Genomic DNA, 12,865 nt, shown 5'->3' with positions numbered 1-12,865 from the left:
TGTTATGTTTGTGTGTGAATATTTTATATATATGATATTATATATATATCACATATATAAAATATTTTCTTCATTCTTGTATCCCCTTATAATATGTATTGACTTTACATCATAGTTTTAAGTATTGCTAGCTTAATATTATAATATTTAAGTTACAAGATATTAAGGAGAAGAGTGAACATCACCCAAGCACTCTGTATCCTTTTCTGGAAAAAAGGTTATGCATTTCAGGTTGTATGCAGGATGGTTGTATCATGTTAGGAGGAAATACAACATTGTTATTTATTTCTATTTGGAGATTAAGTATGTAAAGTTTAAGGATATGTATACCAATGCCAAGTTGACAAAGGGTGGACTTGTGATAGTTAAATTTATATGTCAACTTGGCAAAGCCATGATATCCAGATATTTGGTCAAATACCAGTCTAGATGTTGCCGTGAAGATATTTTTTAGATAAGACTAACATTTACATAGGCAGACTTTGAGTAAAGCAAGTTATCCTTTGTCTTAGTCTGTTCAGGTTGCTATAAGAAAATACCATAAATGGAGTGGCTTATAAACCAGAGACATTTATTTCTCACAGTTCTGGAGACTGGGAAGTCCAAGATCAAGGAACGGTTTCCTGATTCATAGATGATACCTTCTTTCTGTGTCTTCACATGATGTAAGGAGCAAGAGTCTCTCTTGAGTCTGTTCTACAAGGGCACTCATCTCATTCATGAGAACTCCATCCTCATGACCTTTCAGAGAGAGAAAGAAAGATAAAGGACATGGTTAAAAAACATTATGCAGGAAATGTTGAAAGTATTGATACTCTAGATTATCAACTGAATTAAAATTATAATGCCACAACCAAAGTAACTAGGAAAATGAGATAAGAATTTTGTGAAATACTCTACCTTTTTAGTATATCAAAATTATATAAATAGTGATCCTAATCTGCTCTATTAATTTTTCTTTTTAGGTGTCAATATTACCCATTTGAAATAACATATAATCATTGTTGTACTTTTGTAGATAGATTATGTTAATATTCTTTATTTTTCAAAAATTTTATTGTTCTCATGCTTTTTTCCTCCTAAGATGAATTTTACAATTATTGTCACTACTCCAAAAAACAATTCTGCCTTCTGAGGCATTTATTTAAATTGCCTGAATCATTGCCATATTTTTTTTCTTTTTGGTATGCCTAATAATTTTCATCTTTGGCTCAATTTTAAATGATTTTCTGAATTTTTTATTAAACTTTTCAGGTTCACTTGCAGTAATCAGTCTTTGTCCTTTAAATGTGTTTTTAAAAAGGCCACCCATTAGTTCATGAGTTAATAATTGTCATGTGTTTGGCCTCTCCGTGTTGCCCTGCAACTTTCTATCTTGCTTCTTTCCAATTCAAGGACTCTGTGTTCTCTGACTTGATAATTTTGTGTTCTGCCCCTGTGTTTTGCATTCTGCTACGTGCTTCTGCAGAAAAAGTACTACAATAATTTGTTCCTTTTGATGCAAGTAACTTTCTTGTAGATGTTTGAGCTGAAAATGGGTTCCCTTGTTATGCAGAAATGTAGACTTTTTTTCTTCTTCATATATAGCATCATTAAACATACCCTCTGGCTGCAAGAGTTTAGAGATGTTCTTTATTATTCATCATTCCACACCAACATACCCTTCAGAATTATATTTATCTCAGATGACATTGACATCTAAAGAGGACTTGGAAGGCTATGCACCTTGAGGGTCATGTTGCTCTAAGCATGGCTTTGGGCAATTTCTTGTTTGTGTATTAGGTGGATGTGAGTGTGTGTTGTGTTTATGCGGGTTAACTCACTCTTTTATTCATTTAACTATTAATAGTATTCATTAATTAGCTATGTCCTTTCAGGTATTATATTATTGCAAAAAATGGAAACATTTAGAAACTGTGGTTCCCACCCTGAAATAGGTTAGTCTACTCTAATAACAGGCAAATAAACCAAATGTTTTAGAAGACTTTAGTAAGCATTATGAAAGTAGAAAACATGGGAAGGGGCTCCACAGGAAAAGAGCTAAACTCCAACTGTTGGATAATCAGAGGAAGCATCCTTGTGAGCGTTGCAACTGAACCAGATCTTACAGGATGAGAAATTAGCCAGGCAGAGCATGGATACAGACCTTTCCTACAACAGAACACGAGTGTATATAATACAGCAAATGAGAGAAAACAGAATGCCTTCAGATTTTTCAAGCAGATACATAAGTCTTAAGTCTTACAGACTTTATGTCTCCTTTGATGAGGTTGCCAGCTTAAAGCATGACTGAAGGAAATATGATTACAAGTAAACCTTACTGTGAAGAAAATGTGGTGAGAGTTGTGGCTGGCAACTAGAGAGAATGACAGAGATTAAACAGAATGGTTTGCAAAATAAATTGTGCATATGGTTCCTTAATTCCTGAAGAATCAAAGGCTTTTCAGTGATCATTTTGTTGTGATGTATCTACACTTAAAGTCTTGGAAAGACTAGAGTAGCCAGCCTTCAAAACATACCTGGTGGAAAAACTACTAATTTCATGAGTGAATTCAAGAACAGCAATCTCTATAGTCAACATTGTTTTGTTAGTCAACTATTTAGGCCATAGTCAACTCTTTAGGCCATTTCTTCAGATTTCATTTTCATGAGAGTTATAAATCTATGGCCCCTCCACTGTAGTGAAGCAAAGATACAGGTGACATCATCCCACACTTTACTATTATGATTCTCCACCTCCCAAATCAAACCCGTCTTTGCAGAAACAGTTTAGTTCAGGACTTACTGGCCCCACCAAACCTTAATTGAGTAGAGCCGTCTATTTCTCCTCTGACCCAATCTCTTGCACCAGCCAACCAACCCTATGACTGGGTATTATTTTTTTCTTGAAAACTTAACATAATTTATTATAGCTTCTTTTTATATTTTAAAATTAATTATCTGCCGATATTATCTTTGAGCACTTTCAAGGCAACTTGAAGATATGCTTTGCCCTTCTAGGTATAAAATAAAGCAACTACGACTATGTGTCAGGAACATAAGGTTGAATGAATACTTTTTAGAATTGGAGAACACAACACAAGGAATTGTGAAGAAAGACCATAAACCGGACTGCAACTCCTGCTCTGTAATATCTTTCATCCAAAATGAAGTACCATTTACACTCTGGATCTTTTCAAAAACTGAAATATGCAATGAATTGCTAAGAGTCTCGATAATTGCTTCATACTATGGAGAGCTTGTTCCACCCTAAATTCTATTTTTTATATTCCTCTCATTTGAAAAGTTATTTTTTCTGACAATAATGTAAGCTAAAATTTCATATGCAAGTGAAGAGCTTTCAGCTGACAGCCACATCACATCAGTTTATCCTATTGAGTAATCAACAAGTTGAAGTCAGCTTCACGTTGGTTCTCCTGTAATCATATTTTCTCCAATCATGCTTTACAAAGTCAGTTACCTCATCAAGGGAGAGAAAGACAATTGTCTCATGTGAATTCAACCTATTAAAATAATGTTGCTTGTTAGACACAAACTCTTCTCTAAGTAATATAATAAGCTCTTTTACAACAATTTAATTTAAAATGTATCTTGCACCAAGGTGAAGCTAAGTCTAGAGGTTTACAGAATGTCCCTCACCCATATATTTTTAAAAGGACAGTATTTTCTCCTTTTTATTATTTTCATGGTTTTTCCCATTATTCATTGTCCTTCAAAGAGGGTTAATTGTACTTTGAGTCAGGTATGCCTATTTTTCAGCTACCTATATTGATAACATCTGACGCAGGTCAAAAGGCTGTTTTTAGTTTTTAGTTTATTTATTTATTTATTTATTTATTTATTTATTTATTTATTAAGACAGACTCTCACTCATTGCCCAGGCTGGAGTGCAGTGGCGCGACCTCGGCTCACTGCTAGCTCTGCCTCCCGGGTTCACGCCATTCTCCTGCCTCAGCCTCCCGAGTAGCTGGGACTACAGGTGCCCGCCACCACGCCCAGCTAATTTTTTTGTATTTTTTAGTAGAGACAGGGTTTCGTCGTGTTAGCCAAGATGGTCTCGATCTCCTGACCTCGTGATCTGCCCTCCTCGGCCTCCCAAAGTGCTGGGATTACAGGCATGAGCCACCGCACCCAGCCAGGTTGTTTTTATTTTTTTAACAATTTATACTTTTTAATGACTTGGGCTTTTCTGTGTGATGTGTATAATTCACATAATTTTATACATCAATCATGAACAGAACTAAAATCAACTTCACCAAGAGGTTTATAACAAGATATAAAATTGTGAACATGAAGAAAAGCAATTCATGAGATGATATAGATGCAATGAATAGAACATTTCAAAGTTATTCTTGCAAATATCAGGCCCCTAGGGTTTCCATTTTTACCTTTCAGGAAAATATACTTGTTTGAATTTAGAGAATTCCTCAAAGGCTTTTGAGGACAAAGGAAATTCAGTAGAGATCAATAGATACAAGTTAGATATTTAAGTAATTGGGCACATACTGTCAGAAAAGAATAGATATAATTCCTTAGTCAGGTTCTTCAAATTGCCCACAAAGATAAAAAGTTTAGAGTGGAGGCTATGATGGAAATTGCTCTGTTTTCTTAGAGCAGCTGGTCATTTGTTCTAACATATAATATAGCAAATCAATTCAAAAGGTGATCGTGTTAGAGAAGAATGCACTTGAAATACTTCTGTAGACACAGAAGCTATGAATCACAATGAATTCTAAAACCTTGGTGTAATTTTTTTCTTAGAAAAAAATAGGAGAAATGATTTAGCTCATATGACCGAAGTCAATATTTTAGACAGCATGACAGTTAAGTAACCATTGTGCCACTGAATACACAATATTGTAGTAGTCATTTAAATTTCCCCTAATGTTCTAGCAGGGTTAGACATTTTCTCAAAAATTATGCTAGGTTAGTCTTTATTTGAAAATTCACAGGCATAAAGCATAAATGTACTTTACTTTAAAGATGGATGTAACATAAGTGACAGCTAGCCAAATTATTCAGAACACTTAAAAATATTTAGCATGTAAATATATGCACAGGCATGTATACATGTTCATTTATGTCTGTATGTTTACACATACATATATTTCTGTGTATGAGTGTACATATCTGTGTGTGTATGTGTGTGCGTGTGTGAGTTTGCATGTCTGTGTAAATGGGTTCCTGTTTTTAATTTGCCTTTTGTAAATGAAAAATAAAAATGACAATACCAAATTCTATTTACTGTCATGGAATCTTCATAAAAAAGATATTTAATATCACAGAAATAAAATGGCTTCAAAAAAGGAAGGGTAGACCAAGTTAAATTAAAATTTTATTTTGAAATAAGAATCTATGCATTTTCCCTTATTTTGCTAAATACAGTTATTTAGCAACCACTTCCTTCGATCAAACCAACATTTTACTTATACATTACTGAGGTATAGAATTATTACTATATTTACACAAACACATAGTTGAATGGTAGTTGACATTAACCTAATTCCAAATTACATACCCTATTCAAAGCAACAAATTTCTGGTAAATCTACATCTTGAGTTCCCCATTTTCTTTTTTTTCAGAGATGGGATCTCACTACGTTGACCAGGCTGGTCTCAAATTCCTGGCCTCAAGCAATCCTCCCATCTCGGCCTCCCAAAGTGTTGGGATTACAGGCATGAGCCACTGCATTTGGCCCAAGTTCTCCATTTTCATTATAATGTAAATATTTTTCCTTTTTAGTATACAGATTATATTCCAAAATACTACCAAACTCAAAAATATGTAAGAGTTAGCATCTTGGGTTACTTTAATACAGGGGTCGGCAAGCTTTTCTGTAAAGGGCCAGAGAGTAAATATTTTAGGCTTTCTGGTTCAAACAGTCTCTAACACAACTACTCAACTCTGCCATTGTGGTATGAAAGCAGGCAGAGACAACATGCAAATACTTGAGCATAGCTATGTTCCAATAAAACTTTAGTTACGGACACTAACATTTGAATGTCATATAATTTTACATGTCATAATATATTATTAATCTTTTAATTTTTTTCAACCGTTTAGAAAATTAAAAATGTTTCTTAGCTTATAGACTGTACAAAATCAGGCAATAGGTTGGATTGGCCCACAGACCACAGTTTGCAGATTCCTGCTTTAATATTTTAATATGAATGGAGATATTGACTTTAATATGAATGGAGATATTGACTTTAGTGGAATGAATTCTACAATAAATTAAATTATATGCATAAAGTTTACTTGAATCCTATCTAGTCCACCTGTGTCAATGGGATACAATGGATTCGTAAAGAAAAGATAGTAATGGCACCAAAACATCCTTGCTGGTAGCTATACAAAGTTCCCCACACTGACTTTTAATGTAGAGAAGTAAATGTTGGTATGACTCCAGAATTTAATTTCTTTTCCCCTGGCACTAAAATTGGATGTGCTGGAGATCCACTTTACAGAAATTATATTTCTCTGTGTAGAAGATTTAAGTGATCAGTTGATCCTCCAAGCATGATATAAACAAGTGAGGTGGGTGTAGTGACAGCTGCCCCAGAACCAAGGCTTAGCTTTTTGTGTGTGCTGTGCAAACGTGTGCCGTGCAACCGTGTGCCTCATCACCATGCCATGTTTTCTCTGAAATTGACATCTTATCTGTGACGAGCTCATTTAACCCTCTGATACTAATTAACATTTATTCACCCACTTAGTTTACTGGAGAAAGATGATTTTAATAAGTTGTTTCATTCTCCCAGTCAAATGTTGTTAATCAGACTAAATTATTACTGATTCAAGATGTATGTTAAGCCCAAGGACACCAAATGTATCAATGCAGTGTCAGCTCTTGGCTTCTGCAAGGGATGGGTTCTGGGACTTCCTCAGATACCAAATCTGTGGATGCTCAAGCCCCTTATATAGAGTGGTGTGTAGTATTTACATGTAAACTATGCAAATCCTCTGTATAATTTAAATCATCTCTAGATTAGTTAAAATACCCAATACAATGTAAATGCTATGTACATAATTGTTAAACCATATTGTTTATTTGGGTTATCTTTTATTGTATTGTTATTTTTTAGGTTTTTAAAAATACTTTCTATCCATGGTTGGTTTTTTCTGTGAATGTTGAACCCATGGATATGAAAGGCCAACTGTATAACTCTTTACTTCTGTTTTAAACAGAATAATCTTCCATAGAGGAAGATTTGCGATACAGAAACCATTACGATCTTTATCTTTTCATGTACACTGGGTTAGATAAACAGAACCAGAACTCAAAAGCACATCATCAAAGTAGCATTTATATTTATGTTTTTAAAAATTGGAATCATGCTTTCATATGTAGAATATATTTAATTAAATTTAAATATAATTTTAATCATTTCTACCCAAATACTAAGAATATTCATAACATATAATTTTAAAATAGCTGGATAAAATATTTTTAAAATATAACAAATATATTTATTCTACTATTTTGACATATAAATTGTTTTTTATTTTCTATTCTACACATATGAGCTAACTATAAATGTTTGTATTTATTTATTGCTATTTTACTTTCTAAATATACTTCTCTCAGGATCTCATTGGGTGAGGGTATTCATGGTCTAGTCAGAGTTTAAAGTGTCCTAAATCTTTGAGGAATAAAATAAAAAAGAAGCTACTCACTAGTTCATAATCTGATAGGGACATACAATATTAATCTCTGATTATCCTCATTTAAGTTCTTACGTAAGAAAGCACTGGTGACTGACTGGTAGATCCCTACCTTAAGTATTTTTAGAAAGATTGCAAAAATGAACTTTCCAAGAAGAATTATAATGGAGTGATTATTATGCCCACCCTATCCAAATAAGGTATCTTTGTTTTTATTTTAAGATGGTATACTTTTAACCGAATAAAATGGCATTTCTTTATTCTTTCAAAGAAAACAAATAAAAATTTTCATTGCTAAATGTATTTGTATTTCTTTAGTAAGCTCTCTTGTCATGTTCACTACTTTTTATTAAGGTGTATTTCTGTTATTGATTTTAATAAGACTTTTATATATTGTATACCAAAATGTTTGTTTTCTAATTTGTGCCATTCCGTATTTTTGCTTTAAAATATTTAGTTTTAAAATGATATAAATAAAAAGTTATTCAAATTTGTATAACAAATTTTTGAAACTTTTATGTTAAAAATGATAACCTTATACCTTAGCTGATAATCTGTTTGCTTTCTTTTGTTGTTGACAGTTGATTGACAGCTTTATTTATAAATTTAATTCTTCAGCATGCTTGTATTGTATGACTATGTATTTGGTTAGCAAAATGTTTTTGTGCACTAATCTCATTGTTCCAGAGTTTTTTCTTGAATAATTATTTTTCCCAATGACTTGTAGTAACACTCTACTTTGCTTATGTATAATGAAAATTCAAGTAATCAAAGGTAGAATAGGGTTTATGAGCTTAAGATCTAGGATCAGTTGAATTTAGGTTTTCTTTTCTTTTTCTTTATTATTATTATACTTTAGGTTTTAGGGTACATGTGCACAATGTGCAGGTTTGTTACATATGTCTACATGTGCCATGTTGGTATGCTGCACCCATTAACTCGACATTTAGCATTAGGTATGTCTCCTAATGCTATCCCTCCCCCCTCCCCCCACCCCACAACAGTCCCTGGAGTGTGATGTTCCCCTTCCTGTGTCCATGTGTTCTCATTGTTCAATTCCCACCTATGAGTGAGAACATCCAGTGTTTGGTTTTTTGTCCTTGCGATAGTTCGCTGAGAATGATGGTTTCCAGCTTCATCCATGTCCCTACAAAGGACATGAACTCATCATTTTTTATGGCTGCATAGTATTCCATGCTGTATATATGCCACATTTTCTTAATCCAGTCTATCATTGTTGGACATTTGGGTTGGTTCCAAGTCTTTGCTATTGCGAATAGTGCCACAATAAACATACGTGTGCATGTGTCTTTATAGCAGCATGATTTATAGTCCTTTGGGTATATACCCAGTAATGGGATGGCTGGGTCAAATGGTATTTCTAGTTCTAGATCCCTGAGGAATCGCCACACTGACTTCCACAATGGTTGAACTAGTTTACAGTCCCACCAACAGTGTAAAAGTGTTCCTATTTCTCCACATCCTCTCCAGCACCTGTTGTTTCCTGACTTTTTAATGATCGCCATTCTAACTGGTGTGAGATGGTATCTCATTGTGGTTTTGATTTGCATTTCTCTGATGGCCAGTGATGATGAGCATTTTTTCATGTGTTTTTTGGCTGCATTAATGTCTTCTTTTGAGAAGTGTTTGTTCATATCCTTTGCCCACTTTTTGATGGGGTTGTGTTTTTCTTGTAAATTTGTTTGAGTTCATTGTAGATTCTGGATATTAGCCCTTTGTCAGATGAGTAGGTTGCGGAAATTTTCTCCCATTTTGTAGGTTGCCTGTTCATTCTGATGGTAGTTTCTTTTGCTGTGCAGAAGCTCTTTAGTTTAATTAGATCCCATTTGTCAATTTTGGCTTTCTTGCCATTGCTTTTGGTGTTTTAGACATGAAGTCCTTCCCATGCCTATGTCCTGAATGGTATTGCCTAGGTTTTCTTCTAGGGTTTTTATGGTTTTAGGTCTAACATGTAAGTGTTTAATCCATCTTGAATTAATTTTTGTATAAGGTGTAAGGAAGGGGTCCAGTTTCAGCTTTCTAACCAATGAGAAGAAAGGCACAACATACCAGAATCTCTGGGACGCATTCAAAGTAGTGTGTAGGGGGAAATTTATAGCACCAAATGCCCACAAGAGAAAGCAGGAAAGATCCAAAATTGACACCCTAACATCACAATTAAAAGAACTAGAAAAGCAAGAGCAAACACATTCAAAAGCTAGCAGAAGGCAAGAAATAACTAAAATCAGAGCAGAACTGAAGGAAATAGAGACACACAAAAAAAACCCTTCAAAAATTAATGAATCCAGGAGCTGGTTTTTTGAAAAGATCAACAAAATTGATAGACCGTTAACAAGACTAATAAAGAAGAAAAGAGAGAAGAATCAAATAGATGCAATAAAAAATGATAAAGGGGATATCACCACCGATCCCACTGAAATACAAACTACCATCAGAGAAAACTACAAACACCTCTACGCAAATAAGCTAGAAAATCTAGAAAAAATGGATAAATTCCTCAACACATACACCCTCCCAAGACTAAACCAGGAAGAAGTTGACTCTCTGAATAGACCAATAACAGGCTCTGAAATTGTGGCAATAATCAATAGCTTACCAACCAAAAAAAGTCCAGGACCAGATGGATTCACAGCAGAATTCTACCAGAGGTACAAGGAGGAGCTGGTACTATTCCTTCTGAAACTATTCCAATCAATAGAAAAAGAGGGAATCCTCCCTAACTCATTTTATGAGGCCAGCATCATCCTGGTACCAAAGCCGGGCAGAGACACAACCAAAAAAGAGAATTTTAGACCAATATCCTTGATGAACATTGATGCAAAAATACTCAATAAAATACTGGCAAAACGAATCCAGCAGTACATCAAAAAGCTTATCCACCATGATCAAGTGGGCTTCATCCCTGGAATGCAAGTCTGGTTCAACATATGCAAATCAATAAATGTAATCCAGCATATAAACAGAACCAAAGACAAAAACCACATGATTATCTCAATAGATGCAGAAAAGGCCTTTGACAAAATTCAACAACCTTTCATCCTAAAAACTCTAAATAAATTAGGTATTGATGGGATGTATCTCAAAATAATAAGAGCTATCTATGACAAACCCACAGCCAATATCTTACTGAATGGGCAACAACTGGAAGCATTCCCTTTGAAAACTGGCACAAGACAGGGATGCCCTCTCTCACTACTCCTATTCAACATAGTGTTGGAAGTTCTGGCCAGGGCAATTAGGCAGGAGAAGGAAATAAAGGGTATTCAATTAGGAAAAGAGGAAGTCAAATTGTGCCTGTTTGCAGATGACATGATTGTATATCTAGAAAACCCCATTGTCTCAGCCCAAGATTTAGGTTTTCTTACTAGCTTTACCTTTTATAAGCTATTTTTGTAAATTATGAAATTCTTTTTGTTTTAATTTTCTCAGGTAAAAATATTTATTAGAGTATCTCTGAAAAGTGATTAAACATTAAATGAAATAATGATGACTAACTGAACTTTTAAAACATAGTAACCTTTTGATACAGACAAGAGGCAGGTAGATTCTGGATAGAAGAGAGTGATTCCTCAGCAAATGCCCCACCATCAAGCCTGGAAACCTACAGCCCTAAATGAAAATGGACATTCCTGTTTTTGCACCCAAATGTTGCCTTTTGGCCCAACACACCCCCCGCATCCCGTACCCAGGTGTATTAGTTTGTTTTCACACTGCTGATAAAGAGATACCTGAGATTGGGTAATTTATAAAGGAAAGAGGTTTGATGGACTCACAGTTCCACTTGGCTATGGAGGCCTCACAATCATGGTGGAAAGCAAAAGACACATCTTAAATGATGACCAGCAGAGATAGAATGACAGCCAAGCAAAAGGGCTTTCCCCTTATGAAACCTTCAGATCTGGTGAGACTAATTCACTACCATGAGAACAGTGTAGGGAAAACCACCCGCATGATTTAATTATCTCCCACCAGGTCCCCCCGACCCACAACACCTGGGAATTACGGGAGCCACAGTTCAAGATGAGATTTGGGTGGGGACACAACCAAACCATATCATCATATAAATCCAAACCACAGGCTCTATGAGCAGACGAGCAGAGTAGTAGAAGAGCTGTGTGGCAGAGGAGAGAAGAGAAGGAACATCTGAACGTCGAAATTTCATCTGGGGACAGTCAGGGAGGAGATCAGCCATGGGATGGCCAAACTCCAGGGGAAGATTATCTTCCTACTCCATCCCCCTCCAGCTCCCCATCCATCCCACTGAGAGCCACCTCCATCCAGCAGTAAAGCCCCTGCATTTACCATCTTTCAATTTGTCCCTGTGACCTGATTCTTCCTGGATGCCGGACAAGAACCTGGCGGGGGGGCATTGAGCTGGTTAACACTTAAGCCATCTGCAGATGGCAGAGCTACAAGAGCACTGTAATGTGCACACTAGGGCTTTGGGAGTTGCAGTCACCCACCCCTAGATGCTACCGTGGGGCCGGAGCCAAAAGTGCTCACCCTGACTCCTACACCTGCCTGTCTGCATGCTCCCCCTCCCGTAAGGGGTTTGAGCGCATGGCAGGCAAACAGATGAGCCACACCCTTGTCACATGTCCTACGAGGGGGATCAGGGACCTCTCCCATTTCACTTTTACAGGTGTTAGATATATTAATGGCATAGTGTAACTTCTGATTTTATTTTTATATCCTTGTAACTTATGTGTTAATTTTTATATGGGTGGTGAATATGTTTTGCCTTCCCAACCTTCTTTTCTACCTTTCTCTTTCCTACTAGAATGCCTCTCTGGTTCAGGTTTCTTTCTTTCATTGCATATTCATCTACTTTACTTAATTAAATGGAAAGACCAATAATTCATTTTCTAACATGAAGTGTTTCTTTCCTTCTGTGGCATGGAACAGGACTTAGCACAGAGTCACACTATGTACATATGGAATGATGAATAGGAAGAACAAATTGTATATGGCATCGGTATTCATCTTACTACAACAAAATGTTAAAGCAAATAAGATGGAATAACAACTAATATTTAGTTTAAGGTACTTTTCTATGGGGTGTGTGTGTGTGTGTGTGTGTGTGTGTATGTTTTACTAGCAGTAGTTGGTACTGGGCTCTGTATGGTGTATTAGTAAGAGAGTTCAAGCAAGGCAAGCAGTTGTACTTGTGAACCTATT

The 12,865-nt window shown here is 35.5% G+C and overlaps 1 long non-coding RNA gene across 1 annotated transcript in view; it reads right to left on the bottom strand.

Moving 5' to 3' along the window:
* Window positions 1-318: 318 nt before the first annotated feature.
* The window catches only part of LOC117979080 (uncharacterized), a 1,348,572-nt gene continuing 1,336,025 nt past the window's right edge, over window positions 319-12,865 (bottom strand). The window contains exon 12 of the long non-coding RNA XR_004669720.3: window positions 319-741. This is a non-coding gene — a long non-coding RNA (uncharacterized LOC117979080). The remainder of the gene's footprint in view (window positions 742-12,865) is intronic.

Source organism: Pan paniscus, chromosome 12 (genome assembly GCF_029289425.2).
Source record: "Pan paniscus chromosome 12, NHGRI_mPanPan1-v2.0_pri, whole genome shotgun sequence".
Classification (NCBI taxonomy): Eukaryota; Metazoa; Chordata; class Mammalia; order Primates; family Hominidae; genus Pan; species Pan paniscus.
Note: the sequence above shows the minus strand (reverse complement) of the source record. Positions and strands in the feature narration are given on the sequence as shown.